This window comes from Apteryx rowi, unplaced genomic scaffold (genome assembly GCF_003343035.1).
Source record: "Apteryx rowi isolate R43461 unplaced genomic scaffold, aptRow1 scaffold_96, whole genome shotgun sequence".
Classification (NCBI taxonomy): domain Eukaryota; kingdom Metazoa; phylum Chordata; class Aves; order Apterygiformes; family Apterygidae; genus Apteryx; species Apteryx rowi.
The window spans coordinates 1049322-1068236 of record NW_020451271.1 but is presented as its reverse complement, the minus strand read 5'-3'; the positions used below and the strand labels follow the sequence as shown (position 1 = coordinate 1068236).

At 40.1% G+C, this 18915-nt stretch overlaps 1 long non-coding RNA gene across 11 annotated transcripts in view; it reads left to right on the top strand.

The window, feature by feature from the left end:
* LOC112978662 overlaps positions 1–2704 on the top strand; it is a 47545-nt gene extending 44841 nt beyond the window's left edge. For 9 of the 11 annotated variants that reach the window (XR_003257969.1, XR_003251753.1, XR_003257970.1 and 6 more), the window contains one exon: positions 2221–2704. This is a non-coding gene — a long non-coding RNA (uncharacterized LOC112978662). Of the gene's footprint in view, positions 1–277; positions 1813–2220 lie in introns of those variants that run through there. The other 2 variants (XR_003257972.1, XR_003257971.1) reach the window with 2 other exon arrangements.
* The last annotated feature ends 16211 nt before the right edge of the window (positions 2705–18915 follow it).

The following is an 18915-nucleotide window of genomic DNA, read 5'->3' as shown; positions in this document are numbered from 1 at the left end:
AAGCTATTTTGTGTAGTCACAATTTACATGCAAACTATGGTTTGAGCACTAAAGACATCATATGTCATTATACATTGTATATCCTTCTGTACTCTTTTATTACAATTATCACTATATATTGTTGGACACTACACATTGTAAAAGATCATTGGAAAATTAAATCAGAGCCATAATTCACAGAATTTTAGTTTAATCTGTGTTGCACAGTAATAATTTCATCCTTAAGAAGGAAGCTGTTAATTTAGTTTTAACTGGATTCTCCTTTGTACTCCCCCAGGATAAACACAGACTTCACACAGAAGCATGTAACCTCTCTTCCTCGTAACCAGGATGAGTTAATCAGGGATGGGTGCAGACTAGCTCTGGAGAGAGATGTGAAGTCTGTGGCTGTGACCTTTCTGTCTTGGACATGTGGGAGCACACATTGTGCGGCCCACAGGGTCAATGAAGACTGCCCTTTCCTGAAGTACCCATGCTCCACAATCCCAGCTATACTCCATAATCCGGGATGATGTAAAAACACTTGGTGGTGCAGAGGATAGAACAAGGCTTCTTCCTCCCTTCCTCATTTTCTTCTCAGGCAGGGAAGTGATAGGTTGCGTGGCTTGAATTGCTTTTGTCTGGTGATGACCCTTGTTGCTCCAGGAGATTACTGCACCCACAGGACTGCAAAGAGCTTTTCACAGCAGCTGGTCACACACCAGAACGTATGCGGGATCCTCAGATTTCAGTCAACAGGACCATTTTCATGGTATTGTCTAGATCTCATTATTTGCACACAAAAGTCAAGTTTTAGCCATTTTGAAAGACAGTAGTGTAATGAGGTCTTGTGTTACTAAGAATTTTTTTTAATGAAAAGTCCTATAGTGGTTTTGTCCTTAATATATAAAGGAATCCTTAATGTGCCAGCTGTCTCTTTGCAAAGTATAGTTTGTGCTATGCACATAATGGCAAGAGTTTCTACATTACAGCCCCTGACTCCTTTAGTTATGGTTTATTACCTCATGAAGGATATAAAGAAACTGAGGTTCTTAATAAAAATACTGTATTAATGATAGCTATAAATGCACACATTACTTTAGTGGTGCTGTAGTGGAGTCTGGTATGTGGAGAACAGAAAATCCGATTTTCTAAAAATAGAATCTGTTAACTTTGAAAGAGGCACAGGTGGAAGTTTACCAAGAGTAAACAGGTTTCATTGACAGCTTGTGGTTGACAAATGGTAAAATGCAATTTCTGAGAAATTCTCTTTTGGTTATAAATCAGAGAATCCTTGCTCCTTTGAGATGATTGCCAAGCTTGTGCACTGGATACAGATGCAGCTTCTTAAAGACAGAAGTATTTACAGCATATAACATACCTACTAATTTTAATAATGCCTCTCAGCAAGCAAATAATAGCACTTTTTGTTTATATTAGAAAATGTTGGTATGGCTGTGCATGTGGTGTGTGTGTGTGTATGCGCGCACACGCGTATGAATGTAAATGTAGCCCTTCCACATAATACTAAACTTATGTGTATGGTTGCTGCAGGTAGTAATTTAGTCATATAATTAATAAAGTGCAGGCTCATCTTAACACAAAAACCCCAGGATATGCACCCATCAAGATTTCTAAAACTGGAGCACTAGATTACAACACTGGTGCTCTTAAACAAGGAACTGACATTAACCTCGTGCTAGAGGTAAATCATTCCAGGCGGTCTGTTTTGAATTTCCTAATGTGCCTTACTGTTCTAACGGGTTAATTCATTTGATATCCATTTCCTTCTGTCAGTTGCTTTCAGAAAATAAATTATGCATTGTTATCTTAGCCTTGTCCATTCCATTAATGGTGTTGGAAATGCCACTGAGGATTATCTGAAGTTTTCTATGGCAGGGTTCACCTACGACAATGGGGCAATGATCAGTCACATCTTGAAGGAGTCACAAAGTGCAAAATGCTTATTCATTTTATTTTCTATCTATCTTAAGCGTGGCATTTTAAAAATGTTTTCCTCCAGTCATACAAAGAGATAAAAACAAAAGTGTAATCTCAGGAATTTTATAACGAAGTCCATTTCAGTACATAAATTCCATTCACCAAATGAAGGTGGACATACCAACACAGTATAATTTCTGTATGTATAAGCAACATATTGGAAATCACCTCTATTCCTTTCTTCTTTAATTGTAGTAGTTAAGCTGACAAGACCACGATAATTCACACGTGCTTTCACAGTGTTGACCCTAGGCTCCTTACGGAGGAGGATGGACGCAGCGCTTCCACCCCGTGGCGCCGGACTCTCAGAAAGCATTGTCAGAAGGGAAAACTGGATTACCCCAACGCCGCTTCCGCTCTGCTCCACTGCGCAGCCCTGGCCTGCGATTTGTCAAGGCCTGTTCCCCGGCTTCCCAATGCAACATTAATGTGGCAGTACCTGTATTCCCTAATGCGTTCCACCAAATGGCACTACTGCCAACTGTTCCTGCTTGAGCATCAGAAAACAAACGTAGCCAGGGTGCCTCTGATTCCTTCTTAAAAGTTAAAAAAACTTCTATGAGAGACAGCTCCTGTGTAACACAAGCTATTAATTGGAAGTAGTAATCATCCCTGCTCTTTTGCTTTACACATCTTCCTCAGTTTCCTAGCAAGCATTATAAATGTTGCATCCTATGATTATTCCAGCAACTAATTTCTAGAAATGAATTTCTGATATCTTTGATCCCTGGTGTTCTGGCTGTATTTGTTGTTGCCTGTGTTGGCTTTTTTGCAGAGAGCTGTGTGTTAAACCCACCGCAGCGCAGAATATGGCATTACTTGTGCTTATACGCTCCCTTCTCTCAAACCACAATTAGATCATCTCAAAATATCTTCACTGCTCAGGGGCTCTAGATCTCACATGAGGGTTCATAGATTAATTTAGCTCAACTAGTTTACCTTGGGATTTAGGCAAGGTACTAATTTAACAGCCCTGAATCTTTCTGGCTGTCCCTGTGCTGAAGTCCTATGCTTCCCATAGGATCTATGGGAATAAAGAGTATATAAAAAGAAAAGAAGCATGAAATTCTTAGCCTTTCTGCACTTCATTTTCCAGTGACTTTCAGACAGTTCTGGCYTGCACACTGGAGACACTCAAATATATTTTTTTATAAGAAACAGATTGAATGTGCAGCTTTTCATTGATCTCTGTCCATGTGAAATTCACCTCTGAAGAAATCCCAGAAGAGTCTAATGCATGGTGCAAGATTTATTCAAGACCTTGTACTTGGGTCTGTTCTCTCCTGTTCTATCAGCAGATGATGGAAAGGCCTCTTTCTTTTCCTCATTTTGTTTTTTAAGGGTTGCAAATGATTTTGCCCATCCTTGTCCTAGTTTAACTTAGCTCACTGAAGCAGAGCCCTGACACACCCTTTAAACTTGAATGGAGTGCTGAGTGGGAGCAAAGGCTGATTACGTGATGATGATGGGGAAATCCACTCTCAGAGGAGGAATTCTCTACAGCTGCATTCTCTATGGCTGGCCAAATCTTATTCTGGCGTGGCCTGAACACAATCTTAACTAGCGCTGAAGTAACACACAGACCTGAGTTGGGCCAGATGACTTTCATCCTGTGCACATCTGAATTTCCATTTCCCCTGAGCATTACACAATGACTGTAAGAAAGCCCTCTCTCTGAGGGGCTGGTGACTCCTGGACGGCCTTGCGTGCCTTGGGTGGGCAGCATGCGCCTGATTACTTGCCRAGGGTTGTGGACAGCTCGTGTTTCCTTGCTGTTGAATAGCTGCAGCTGCACATCTGTAAGATACTCCAGAGAGAAATGGACTGAGATTTGAGTCTCACAAGTGGCCTCTTGAATCTAAGATTTGTGAAAGCAAATGCTGGCAAGGCTTTTACTTAAATACCACCCGTATTTTTATAGCTTAGGTCAATTTTAATAAAAAAAAAAGTCCTGTATTCTCTGTCATGTAAATTGATGTAGTTCCACTGAAGTCTGTGGAATTGCACCCAATCTGCCAGCAGAGGGTTTGGCCCATGGAGGGAAAGGAAGGCTCTATAATGCTATGCTCTTAACATGAACATTCACCTTACTTATAGCTTGTTCCAAGAGATCATATTCTTTAATCAGAACCCCAGTTGCAATTTTTACTATCAAAAATATTGTTTCAAAATAGAAAAATAAAAAGTAAACTATGATAATTATCAATAACACCACTAATATAGCCTTAATTTTCAAGGAAAAACAGCCCAAACTCAATTTCAGATAACATTCTATTATGTGCAAACCACTGTTGATATAATAACTTCTATTTTAGGTTACCAGTAAAGAGAAGAACAATGTGACCCATTTTAAAACTGGCTCACAGAAAAATATTAGCAAGCTGTTTATTTAGAAAGCCTATTTAATTTTGTTGATAAGAACCATCTGATAGAAACATTTCTTTGTTGCAAAATTAACAGCAGCATAGGATGTATTTGACCATAACATATGCACCTTGCAATAGTACTGAGAAGTGGACTTTCTGTTTGTTGCTAGTTCTTTCTGGAAGAGAAATAAAAAAAAGGAAAACACTCACCTTTGAATTCTTCAGTAGAGGGAGCCTGGATTTTTAGAAATCCCTAAGTAATGGGCAAATCACACTCACAGGACTGGAGTGCTGCAGTGGCTGGATACCGGCTTTTTGGGAGGGACAACCTGGGATGGTGAGGAGAGGGAATTGCCCTGCATGTGAGAGAGCAGCAAGAACACATGAAGCTCTGCCTCGCAGTGAGGAGCCAGCTGAGAGCTTATGGGTCAGGACAAGCAGGCAGACCAACATGGGTGCTGTTCTGGTGGGTGTCTGATACAGACTGCCTGATCAAGAATAAGAGGAAGATGAGGCCTCCATCAGACAATGGGAAGACGTCTCAGAGGCCCTGGTCCTCCTGGGGCACATTAATTGCCCCGATATCTGCTGGAAGGGCAACACAGCAAGGCACAAGCAATCCAGGAGTCTTCTGGAGTGCATTGATGACAACTTCCTAACACAGGTGATTGAGGAACTGATGAGGGGAGATGCTCTGCTGGACCTTGTACTTACAAACAAGGAAGGACTGGTCAGGGATGTGAAGGCTGGGGGCAGCCTTGGCTGCAGTGACCATGCGATGGTGGAGTTCAGGATCCTGAAAGGAGAGAGAAGGGCAAATAGTAGGATCACAGCCTTGGACTTCAGCAGAGCAGACTTTGGCCTCTTCAGAGATATGCTTGGAAAAATCCCATGGGAGGTGGTCCTGGAGAAAAGAGGGGTCCAGGAGAGCTGGTTGATTTTCAGGGATCAACTCCTCCAACCTCAATAATGGTCCACTGTCATGTGCAGGAAGTCAAGCAAAGTTGGCAGGAGGCCTGCATGGATGAACAAGAAACTCCTGACAAAACCCAGACATAAAAAAGAAACATACAAAGGTGGAAGTAGTGTCAGGTGATGCAGGAGGGATGTAGAAACACTATCCCAGCATGCAGGGATGGGGTTACAAAAGTCAAAGACCGTCTGGAGCTGAATCTGGCAATGGAAGTGAAGGGCAACAAGAAAGCTTCTACAGGTACATCAGCAGCAAAAGAAGACTAAAGGAAAGTGTGGGTTCACTGCTGAATGGGACAGGGGACCTGGTGACAAAGGCCAGGTGCCTCGATGCCTTCTTCATCTCAGACTTTACTGGTAAGATTTTCCTTCAGGAATCCCAGCCTCTGAGACCAGTGGGGAAGACTAGAGTAAGGAAGACTTACCCTTAATGGAGTAGGATCATGTTAGGGAACCTTTAAACAAAGTGGACATACACAAGTCCATGGACCATGGGCTGTGGGCACCCATGAGCAATTGGGGAGTTGGCCAATGTCATTCCAGGGCCAGTCGCACTTATCTTTGAATGGTCATGGTGATCAGGAGAGGTTCCTGAGGACTGGAAGAATGCAAATGTCACTCCCATCTTCAAGAAGGAGGACCGAGGAACTACAAACTGGTCAGTCTCACCTTGATCCCTGGGAAAGTGGTGGAGCCAATAATCCTCAAAACCATTTCTAAACACGTGAAGGACAAGAATATGATTGAGAGTAGTCAGCATGGTTCTATGAAGGCAAAACCAGTCTTGACCAACCTGATAGCCTTCCATGATGAAATGACACCTGGTGGATAAGGGGGAAGCAGTGGATGTTGTTTATCTTGAGTTTAGCAAGGCTTTTGACACTRTCTTCCATATTATCCCCATTGTCAAACTGAAGAAGTATGGACTAGATAAATGGTCAGTGAGGTGGATTGAAAACTGGCTGAGCTGCCAGATCAGCAGGACAAAGTCCAGCTGGAGACCAGTCAGTAGTGGTGTGCTCTAGGAGTTGATACTGGGACCCTTACTGTTTTACATCTTCATTAATGTCCTGGATGGTAGGACAGACTGTACCCTCAGCAAGTCTGCAGATGATACTAAATGGGGAGGAGCATTGATACACCAGATGTTTGTGCTGCCATTCAGGGGGACCTCGATGGGCTGCAAAATGGGCAGAGAGGAACCTTGTGATGTCCAACAAAGGGAAGTGCAATGTCCTGCACCTGGGGAGGAATACACCAGTACAAACTGGGGGCTGACTGGCTGGAAAACAGCTTTGCAGAAAAGGGTCTGGGGTCCTGGTGAGCAAGTTGAATATGAGCCAGCAATGCGCCCTTGTGGGAAAGAAGGCCAGTGGCATCCTGGCCTGCATTAGGAAGAGCATTGCCAGCAGGTGGAGGGAGGTGATCCTTCCTCTCTACTCAGCACTGGTGAGACACACTGGGAGTGCTGGGTCCACTTCTGGGCTACCCAGTGCAAGAGAGATAGGGGCATATTGGAGCAAGTTCAGCGAAGGGCCACTAAGATGATTAAGAGATTGAAGCATCTGTCATATGAGGAGAAGCTGAGAGAGCTGGGGTTGTTTAGCATGGAGAAGAGAAGGCTCGGGGGGAACTTATCACTGTGTATAAATACCTGATGAGAGGGTGTAAAGAAGACTGAGCCAGGCTCTTTTCTATGGCATCTACTGAAATGACAAGAGGCAATGGGCACAGACTGAAATACAGGAAATTCTATTTAAACATAAGAAAACATTTTTTAATGTGGGGGTAAGGTTGGTCCCTGCCAACTTCAACAGTTCCATGATTCTGTGAAATCACTGCTTATATAATTAAAAAAGTTCTATTATTATTAAGTTCTGTTAGAAAGAATTCCTGTATAAGCCTGCATGGTGTAAGTATACTCAAGATCCTGATATCCACAGAGAAAGACAGCAGTGACTTTTTGGCACTTGATTCTGGGGTGGATGGTGGATACTTTGCCATTCTTCATCAAATGAAGTCCTTACAGGCTGGGCTGCCACCAGGTAAGGTGCATAGGGAGGATCATGACCTTCATCCAGCCAGTACACTAGAGAGGAGGAGTGAGCTGCTGGTGGTGGACTGTACTGCCAGCTGTACTGGCGCTGCAACCGCTCAGGAGCCCTTCTCTCAAGGAGAACCCACAGCTGATTTTTCCAGCCTACTTTCTAGACCTTTTGTGCTGATCCCACAAAGCACAAAGGGAACAGAGCAGGGCTGGGAATATGTGTGTAAAAATTATCTCCTCCAGCCTTTTAGATACTGAACAGAAGGAATATGTAACAGCATGACTTTTACACCAATTCCACAGAGATAAAATTGCTTCTGAGGGCAGTTTTTAGTTGTTAGGAAAAACTCACTTTCTTCCCAGGTTTGAAAATAGACTAGATTAGGTAATTTTATTTTTTCTTCTTCTTCCTATTATTATTATTATTATTATTATTATCAATGAATTATTTTAAACATTAAGCATACAGGCCAAACTATACTTTAATACTTCACACTTTCAGTAGTAAATTTTGGCCTGCATGCTTAACAAATGTGGAACTACCAATTACTCTGCTGAGGATTAATGCATTCATAAGTCTTTATTTTCAGTGGCTATGAAGGAAAAACAACATTTAAAGCAATAGAGATAGTTGATATCTTCCTTAATGCATTTTGATGCATGAGGCACGCTAAGAAGCAAAAAAGAATTTGATGCTTGGCAAATCAATTTGACAATAGAATTAAAAAAATAAAGTAAGATAAAAACAAGCTAACAGAAGGGAGGGAAGAGGGAAAGGTACATCCATGTTATTAGTCTTGAGTTAGATAGATTTTATTGGGATTTCCAACATACGATGAATGAGTATGATAACTGATGGAGGGATGATGATGATGTGATATTAATAATTATGTAATTCCATATAAAACTGTCCTTCTGTGATTTATAGCTAATAATGYTACTGAAATGAGGAAATGAGGCTAATGAAGGCAATCAATCCTATACAATCTTTTTTTGTAAATCTTATTCTCAAGGCATTTCTGATAGGAAAAGGACAGATTTGTCTTCTCCTCCAATCTTTGCTGACCTGAGAAGTCCCACTAAAATCAATAACAAGTAGTCTGGGAGAAAATAAAACTTCTCTGTGGATTCACCTCTATTCTGCCTTGCTTCTATAGTTTCCCTCTCATGACAATGTCCTTAGAACTACATTTTCTTTGAGTAAGAAGACTGCTACAGTGTATCCGGGGTGGAATTATAAATTTTATTGGTGCACTAATAAACTCTTATTCCTATCAAAGTTGGCTTTGATCTTGATGGCATTGATACTGATCACAAATGCTTTAGCTGTGCTATACCAGTCTTCCCAGACCTTTGGGTACCCATGCAATTAGCTAGTCTACATGGCACGCCATATTGCTTAGTTTCACTGGTATTAATACCGGACTAAACTAAAGTAAGGCTAGCTTTATTCTGTTTACCCATGCTGTAAGAAAGAACACTGGAGACAGCAGAGTATCTCCACTTTTTACTGTCATCCCTTCTACCTCTTTTTATTGTCATCCTTTCCACCTCAGCATGCCTTCATCTAGCTTCAGTGAGATTTGGCAGATCCCAGGAAACCTACAATGACAGACACTCAGTTCCCCCTTGTGTTCATTGTCTGCTTCCAGTACTGTTTCTTTACTCACATCCTGGGAACAGAGAATGTGCTTTAGAATATTTATCTTGATAGCATTTTGAAGAACATGTATTTCTTCAGATAAACATCATGGGATATACGGAAGGACATAGACATGAAAGAAATACCAGAAGTACTTTTTCTTTGCTTTGCTTCAAGTACAAAAGTCATAGTTCTCCTTAAAAGTGAATGCCTGCAATGGAGTTACTAATCTAMAAATGATGTCAGTGGGGCAGAATCAGGTCTTGTGTAAATAGTCAGCGTTCACATCTTGTCTTCATCTCATGAACCTTGCTGATATATGATTTAACGCTTTGTACGTCCACCTCACCCAAATACATGAGTAGACACAGAAATATGATAGCAAGAAGGTATAATGGTGAAAAAACGAGTGACAAATATGAAGCAGGAATAAAAGTACAGCATAATGGACCATATATTCCATATCATACCATATATTTTTCTGTGCAAAGCTTGTGTTTGGATCTTATTTCCAAGCAGCTGCTGAGGCTAGTGGCATGAAGTACATGTGATCATAGGCAAAAATGTATTTGAAATATCTGACACTTGGAATGTCTGATGTCTCATCTGAACATTTGAAAGTGTACTGGGTGAGAACAGTGTGAGAGATGACATGGACTGAAGAAATTTCCAGTAATGTGAAAAAGCAAGCAAGAAATTAACTACTGATTTCAAAGGAAAATTAGTTGATTATGTTTTGTCAGAAAATAAAAGATTTTAGTTAGAGTCTTGACTGGTTATTTGTGTTTGAGGTTACTTATGAAAACCACTTACCATAGAGCAGATTAGATCCTAGCACTGTTGTGCTGTCATCACTCTAAATTCATTAATGCTTCACTGAACTGTTCTAATGCCATTAGACTGCCCCATGTCACATGTGTTGTGTCTATGAATGCTTTCTTTGTCATCCTGCTTAGAATGAAAGATGAAAGGCACTGGAATTGAACTGATTTTTGAAGCCAAGAATCCTTGCAATCATAAATAAAATAAGTCCCTTCAGTTTAACATTTATTTCCTTCTTTCTCATCTAGAAACAGATGTAAATACAAGAAAAAAGCAGGTGCACAGTGCCTCTTTAAGCTGCTTTTGAAGAAAAACAGGAAAGGAAGAAGTCATAAGGAGATCTGTTGTACGTATTTTTAGAAAAGCACTTTTAATTTCTAGATACATTTCTACTAATAAAAATGTGAGATGCCAGTTCTTTGTAAGGTACAGCATGCACTGTTGCATTTGCATCAACTCTGATGGATGTTGTTTGTATGGGAATATAATTCAAACATGGGATATAATGAATAATTTATTAAATTACCAGTGAAAATAGTTATGAAAAAAAAGACTAATACTAGGAAAATGTGTACAGGGGTAGAATGTTATTAGATCTACAAAATTTCCTATCTTATAAGCGTGAAACCCTCAAATAGATGCTCTCCATACATTACAGCATTGTCTGAATCTGCAGATAAATACCCTGAAATAGTAGCTCGGAAAGATTATCATTCATGGCAAACAGTTTTTTAACTCCTGAACCTAATAAAGGCCACAACAATCATATTGTTTTCAATCATATTATTACTGTTTAAGTGAACAGCAATGTAACCTGGGATTATGATATGTCTGAGTTTGTTGTTGGAATAATATTCCCTTTCTGCCCCAGGCCAATCCAACCCTCACATAAAAACTTTTCTGTTACGAGGAATTTTTTCAATAGAGGCAAGATTAGACCCAATATGACCAATAGGCTCTGTGAGATGCCAGACTGAGGTGAGTGGAAAGGAATAAACTGTGCCATAGCCTCTCATCTCTCTCTTTTGACATCTTCCAGTAGAGCTGATTTGATGTGGATGGAAACATGCTATTCTTTGTAAAGAGCTGGCACAAGACATGTTCATTAGTGGAGCGTACCCCCTTTTATCTACTGCTCCTGCAGTACCTCATTTAAACACCATTCTGCAGGGATTTTGTAGAGTCTCTGGGATTTTAACTATGAAAGGAGCACTTATTCTTGAGAATTCCTACAGCTTCCTGGGCTTAGTACGCTGCTTTACCTGGCATGGATTTCACTTTCCCTGTGACACTGAAAAAGCACTAGCACTCCTGTCACTGAACAACTTGCTTCAATACCATACGCTAGCAAGGAAGCTTTCTGATAAACAAGCTTTTAGTTTGCATTTCCACACTTTTAGTTCATAATTTGCAACTTGGCAAAGCTGAGTGTCAGTGACTCAATACCAAAAGCTCAGCTCTGAACAAAACCACTAAAAGAAGTATAAATGTAGGGGAGAAAATACTAATGGGAAGCTCACAAAGGAATCTTACTTTTAGAAGCTTTGTAGATGCTTTGATCTAGTGCCATCAGTTTTGTCGCTGCGGGCATTCTATTTATGGCCAGTGTGGGACAGTCCAGCAAATGTCCCATGAAACTATAAACGATGCCTTTCAATCTGAAATTTATCTTCTGCTTCTCTGAATTCCAAGGTGAGATTTGCCAAAATCAAAATAGCATGGGGACTCAGAATGCTCACAAGGAACATGCTCTTTCATATGACAGGGTCTCTCCTGACTAAACTATTGTTTAGCAAAAATAGCCAAATTCTGTGGAACATCAAATTTTCCAGCAAAAAGTCCCACTGACTCTATATGATTCTAGCCCAAAAGAGTGTCAGGTAAAACAGCCAGGGATGGGCCATCCCTTCTGTGCAAAAGGAATATTGGATGTTTGAACGTTCAGCATACACGAGACAGAGTATTTCAGTGCCAAAGTCAGGTGTTAAGTGCTAAGCAAGAATAACAACAGAATTTAGGAGAATTTCTGTTCTGTAGGAGAAACACCACGCCACAGCTGGGAAACAAAAATAAGCTATTTCAGAGAAAGTGTTTACATGCCACTGAAGAATCTGGGGAACAAGAAGCAGCCTGGGAGCATAAATAGCAGGTGACCTTTTCTGCTTACCTGACTGTCCTCTTGTTCCCTGAATCCTTCATAATAACCCTTAACTACTTCACTGTCTCCTGGTGCTCTTCCTCTGCCCCTTTTGCAGATGAAGAGAGGCTGCCCTTATCTGCTTTGCTGATGCAGATACAACAATGCACACTATGCTACGAACTAACTCCCTTCCTGTGGAACAAACACTAGGAAGCAGCTGAAGAGATATTTAAGACTCCTGTGTTTCAGTAGAAAACAGAAAATGCCTGTTTTCAGATTCTGAAACAACTGGGTGGAGATTGTGAAATACAAAATCTTACAGGAAAAAATAAAATAAAATTATATCAAACCCTTCTTTTGACTGGTGTAAAACTGCTGTATACTGATGTATTGCAAGACTGATACAATATTAGAGCCACTGGATAACTTACTGCATGAGAATCTGGTGTGATTTGGGCATAGATTTCATATACAATATATGTGAGGGGATTTTCTTCTAATGGCAGCTGTTTGAAGTTGCTCAGTGGCTTGGAAGGTTAGAAGTCTCTCTGCACTTCTGAATGTGAACATTTCTGGGCATATGTGAGAGCTCAGGTTTTGGAGCTTTGGTATGATAAGGTAAATCCCTTTGAGATTCCTTTCACAACACCTCTATTCCAAGGCAAGTATTGCTACATAATTTTGAATGGTATTATCACCCTGGAAAAGTACTAATTCAAGAGATCAGTGTTCAGGATATCTGATGTTTCTATCCCAATCATTTAAATTAGAATAAAACCAGTTGCTTTTCCCTAGTTCTCCAAATCAAAACAGTGAACAATAAAAGCTAAATCTGAATAGAAGCCTCTCCTGCTCCTTGGTTACAGTTGAACTGTTTTGAATTGCAAAACTGGGGATGTGGCTAGGGAAACTTTCTAGTAGCATTACAGTGTTATCTCATACTGTTCTCTACCGTTTACTACCTGGTCTCCCTTTAAATAATTTCTCCTTCATAATGATTATCTACAGTTGACCACTGGACTTTGAAACTGCAAACTGCTTTTCATATCTTTTTGTTTCCTGCTTACTTTGAAATCAAATGGTTCATTTTCTGTTGCTAAGATTACAAGCAACATGATCTGAGCAGAAAAAGGCAGACAAATTGAATGAAAATAGGGAGCTTTTAATTCCTATAAAATATGTCAAAGTGTCACAACCCTACAAGTGAAAAAAAGAACATTGTACTTAATAGCCAGTACTGGTTCAGTGGTGAAAGGAAAAAAAATATTAGAAATAAAGAATATAGTAAGTGGAAAAACGGGGAAACAAATATTGATATGAAATAGAAATTGTGGAGTATGAAAAATTGATATCAACATCTCAGGAAAAAATCCATAGCTAGGTTTCAAACAAGTAAGTAACAATTTTCTTATTACATTAGTAAGAAAGAAGCCTCAAGTCAATTACTAGCTGGAGACTGTGGAAATGTTAATGATAATACAGAAAAACTAAAAACAATCAAAGAATATTTCCATTCCATGTTTTGGGAGAAAGGAGTCCAATCTGCTTACATCACATGTAGGTAAAGAATTCTGCAGTTCATTAACAGCTAGGTGATATTATGCAGTATCATAAAACCTAGACTTTTTAAATCTGGATTTAATCCATGTAACTTGCACCTATGAGTTGGCTGAACAGTCTTTTTATGTCAATTTTTTCAAAAATCCAGGGAAATGTTACAAGACTTAAAGAATTTTAACATTATGCGAATGTTAAAGGAAAAAAGAGAAGTCAGAAAATCCAGGTAAGTACTGTCTGATTAGCCTGACAATAATTCCAGGAAAAATATTAGAAACATTGATATGGGATTAGAGTCATAAAGCCTTGATGGAGAGGAATATAATTAATACTAGTAACAGTGGTTTTATAGAAAGTATGCCTTGTCAAACAAACTGAAATGTAATTACATTATAGATTTTTGTAAGGCATATGATTTAGTACTGTATGAGATTCTGATTAAAAATAAACACTTTATATATGACTAGCCCTCATTCAAATGAATGGCATTTTAGGTTAACTAAATGTAAAATGATAATGCAGGCTGTGTTACATTCTGTAAACTGTCTCCTGGATACCCCAACCCCAGAAAAAGTGTGTGTATTTAATGTGTACACTAAACAGCAGCAAAACACGAGCTCCAATGTCTGACTCCACGGCAAAAAAAAAGACTAATGTGAGTGGTCAACATGCACATAAAAAATAAATGAATGAGGTCCTGGAAGGAAAACAAGAGCTACACTGCAGAATTCTCATATCTGTATTTTTCATGTGGAAAAACTGGAAAATGTGCAGAAAAAAAGCTAAAAAAAATTATACATATCCTGGTCTTAACCCTCTAGGGAGTGTTAATGAGCTCCTCTCATTTAGACTACAAAGAGGTGATTGGACTAAAGTGGATGAGTATATTAGAGAGAAAATACGAAGTAATAAAGGTTCTTTAATCAAGGCCAACAGGCATAACATGAACCAATGACTCGAAGTTGAAGCCAGAGAAATTCAAGCTAGAACTGGGTGCCCATTAGTTAACAGTGAAGGTAATTAACCACTGGAACAAACTGTCAAAGGAAAGTAATGAGTTCTTCAGTTCCTGCTGTCTTCAGATCAAGGTTGCATGCATTTCTGCAAAAATGGGCTTTAGTGAAACACAAGTTATTATTTATTTATAGCCAAATAATTAACTTAATACACAAGTAACTGTGTGAAATGTAATAGCTCGTGATATATAGGAGGCCAGATTACACTTTAAATGTATGATTTATGAGCTTTACTGGGACTGGGCATGTGAGCACTCTGTCATTTATAGATGTTTACATATTGATAAGCAAAAGTCAGTAGAACAAATGAAGAACTGACTCTCCTTTTGCCATCCCTTTACCGAACCAAATGCGCTGTTATTCCCTGGCCATTCACTGTTCAGTGCTTCCCCTTTTTCATGTGCTTCAAAGATGAAAAGCCAACACCTTTAAGCCAACATCTGCTCTTGCTCCTCAAGTGAAAAACCACTCAGGCTCACTATTTACCTCATTCTCTCCATTTATTTTAAACAGTAGAGCAGTATCTTGTCTTTCCCTGATCTCTTATTCAGTGCTTCTTTTTGAAAAATAAATAAACAAAAATGTATTTACCTAATTTACCCAAGCTTATGTTAAAGACTTGAAATGATTACAGTTAGGTAAATAAATTTTTATCATCTCCTTATTGCAGATTTTCCCTCTGCATGTCCCAGTTTCTCCCTTGAATTTGGGTCTGGGTGTATCTTTATTTCTGCTTCCTTCCTAAAGAAATAAAGAGGTATTTATGTAGGAGTTTTGCCATATCAGGGTCCTTTATTATTTCTCACTCTGTGTTTCACAGGGACCCTATTTCATCTGTTATCCATCTTTTCCTCTTAGCCTAGTAGCGGAAAGAACTCACTTCCTTTCTACTCATCTATTGTCTGCAGATTTCCACTTTACATTTGTAGTTATTTTACTTCATCAGCAATTCCTGTTGTCTTCTCCACTTTTTATCATTCTTTACAGATTTTTTACTACAAATTGAGAGCTAAAACCTGCTGGGAAAAGATAAGTTCCAGGAGACAACACTAGATTATTCTCTAATTTTTTTAGTGTTCTCCTTAATTACACTGTATTATTTATCATTTCTCACTTCCATTTTGTCTATGTTTCTTTTTAGTCCTGAGAAGTGGTTTCCTATTCCCTGTTCTTTTTTTTTTTTTTTTTTTAAGAACTAAAAGCTATCCTGTCCTAGATTTATTGTCTTCTGGATGTATGTGTGAATTCTCATGGGCAGTCATAATGTTTTACACATCTGAATACTTGGAGAATATATACCAATTATGCTCATTAATTTAGAAATATTAATCTGTTAGCATTTTCCTTTCATCTTTTGTGCACTCTTACAGATGCAATTTTACACATACGAGTTTTATACCTTCACTGTAGAAAGACTTGTGTACTTTCAGGTCTACGTGTAGATCTTTTAATTTTGAAGAAACCATATTTGCTGTAAGGTTAAACATGTGAATTATGTGCAGATCCAGATTTCTGTCCTATTAGCTGGTAAGCTCAAGAAGCACAAATCTACACTCACAGACCATAAAACATACAAGGGCACTGAAACCACACTTTGCTGTGGATTTAAAGGGAAATGGTAATCCAGCTGACATATCTTGCAATGTTTGCAGGACAGGATGTGCCAATGTAAACCTGACTTGCAAACATATGGAGTTTTTCACTGTAAATGGCTTCTCATTATTATAAATGGTCTCTTTATTGAAAATGTTTTCTCTCTACCTTGTCATCTTGGACTATTTATACTACTTGACCATCCTTTTCCTTTCTGTAATACATCACTTCAGCTGAAGAAAAAAATGATTGGCAAATGATATTATTCCAAAAACACACTGCTCAGTGGAGCCTTTCCTTGTAATGAACTAGTTTCTTTTAAAAAGTGCTGAGAGATTTTTAATTTGATTATATATAAGCCTGTACTTTAATGGACAAATGCAGATACTTTCTTCTTTTTTTATAGTAAATCAACCCTTGTAGCTTCTGCACAAAATCAAATTATTGGCTTTAGACATCTAACAATAATAGTTTCTGAAGATCGCTGTAAGGTCAGTTTAAGAAAAGAAAGTGAGCACTTAAAGAGGGAAGAACTCCAAGGAGGAAGTGGATGCCTTGGGACAACTGTATCAGTTAACAGAACTCAACATTAGAATAGTGTTCTTTTCCAGGTGATTGCATATTACACCAATATGTGGCAAAAGGCAGTGCATAGGGCACTTTCAGCATATGTAGGTACAAAAATGGATTAACAAAGAGTGCAACGCTTTAAGAGTGTCTGCATCATTAAATGAGACCAAATCCCACTGATCTTGAGCAAGGCTTAGATCATGCCAATACTCCACTTAATTCTGAAAGACTCAATACTATAATTTAAAGTTGGGTGCATGAATAAATGAATTGGTTTGTGCAGAGATTGTTCAGGTCAATATCTGCATTTGTGGGTAGAGCTGTGGAAGATCTCTGTCCCTTGCTTGGTTTCATGGTAGAGACACCTTTCAACGTCTTAGCTCCATACACACTTTACTGTCAAATAAAATTTAAGAATCTTCAGCAGAATCTAATTTGCTGATTAGATCAAGCTATGCCTGACAGCAACTACGGAAAAAAACTCAGGATGTTTTCACAGAAAACAAATGAGCAGACATAAGGGAATAAAGAAATGCCAACTATTCAGTAAGGCTTTACCTGCTGTGCCTGATTTTGCAGAAAGGAATGGAAAGAACGGAAAGGTTAAAAGGAAGGGCAACAAACATGAGTAGAATATAACTAGCTTAGTTCTTAATTACAGCTGTGAATGGAACCATGAAAACTAGTGTTAAGTATTTATTATAAAACAGGAAGTCACAGGTCTGATTATGTTGCCGTTCATAAGTGTGAAAATCTAGCACAGATGTCCCACAGGAAAGCTACCGCGGGAAAGGACTTAACAGAGGGCATGAATGAAGTACTGTGCTTCAAGAAGCAATGGAATGAACCCAGCCTCCCAAGACTGTTTTTTTTTCAAAATGTGGGATCATGCTTGGAGAAGAAAATGAATTTACGGCCAGGTTTACAGACCAGAATCAAACATGATTTAGGTTTAGGGGGAATGCTTTTTTCCCATGTGGCGGAGCAGTGATTCAAAGGGACTGACACTAATAGATACAACTAGTGTGTGTTTAAGAAATGGTTTGGGGATAAAATTACTTAATGATAAAGTCAGTTTGGTACGGGAGACAGTTATGTATGTACAACTTGAAATTCTTATGTGCCAAAAATACATGTCAGAAAATCGGAGTGTTCCTGTTGTACTGATACAAAGTATCAACTATGAGGAAAAAGGTCAGTTTGGAGTGTCACCCTTGCTCATAAGCTAAGTTGCACCTTTGCTACAATGAACTGTACCATGGTTGTAGTTTGTCTGGGTAGATGCTCCCAAGTATCTCCTTTTGCTAGTATACTCCTTTTGATCATCAGTGCTGAAGATGGTAAGTAATGATCCTGCAGAAAGAAATTTGGGTTTCTGTTCTAATCTTAACCCCCTCCCCCAAAAAACCCCAAACCCAACAAAATCCCTCAGTACTTTCTGCTTCTTTTGTCCTATTTTCTTTCCACCTTGCGTATGGCTCATGAATCAGTACTCTCCTGCTTCATTAATGAATTTCCAGCTTATTCCTTCCTCCCCTTCCATCTCAGTTCAACACAGATGTTCATTTCCACTCTCATTGCGGCCGTGCAGGCACCACTGCTGCTGCGTGTGCGAACACTGGGGCACGACAAGGCCCAGGCCCAGATCAAAGCTTGTGAAGGCACAGCACAGGATCAGGGCATTATTTTATCCTCTCTGGACACGGGAAGGCAGGGAGGTCTCGCCGCTACCTTGACGTGAGCAAGGATGACGAGTAAAGGGCACTTCCACTCAGTGCAGCAGCAGCAGCAGCTCTGGCTGCCTCCACTGCCTTTCTGTGTTGCCCTGGGGGATTGCAGCCATCGGCGCCGGGCTCCCAGTGCCCTCGGGTCGCTGCCCAGGGGAGAGACCTACAGCAGAGGCCCCTCCTGCCCTTTCTGCCCGGGACAGAGCAAACCTCCCTAGCTCCCTACGCTGTGGCTGGCGGAGGGGCCCGGGGAGCCCTCCCGTGCCCTGGAAACGGCGGGGAGAGACTCTCTTGCTGGGGACAGACTTTCCTGCGGCCGCTCAGGCTGCAGGAGGGGCCGAAGCCACCGGCCCGGCTGCGGCCTGCGCGAGGGGGTCGCCGCGAGGGCCAGGGGTCCCAACCCTCCCGCGGGGCCTCGCTGCGAGGGCTGGAAACTGGTCGCCGCCAGCCGCCCTCCCGCAGGCGCTGGCCCCCCGCGGGCGG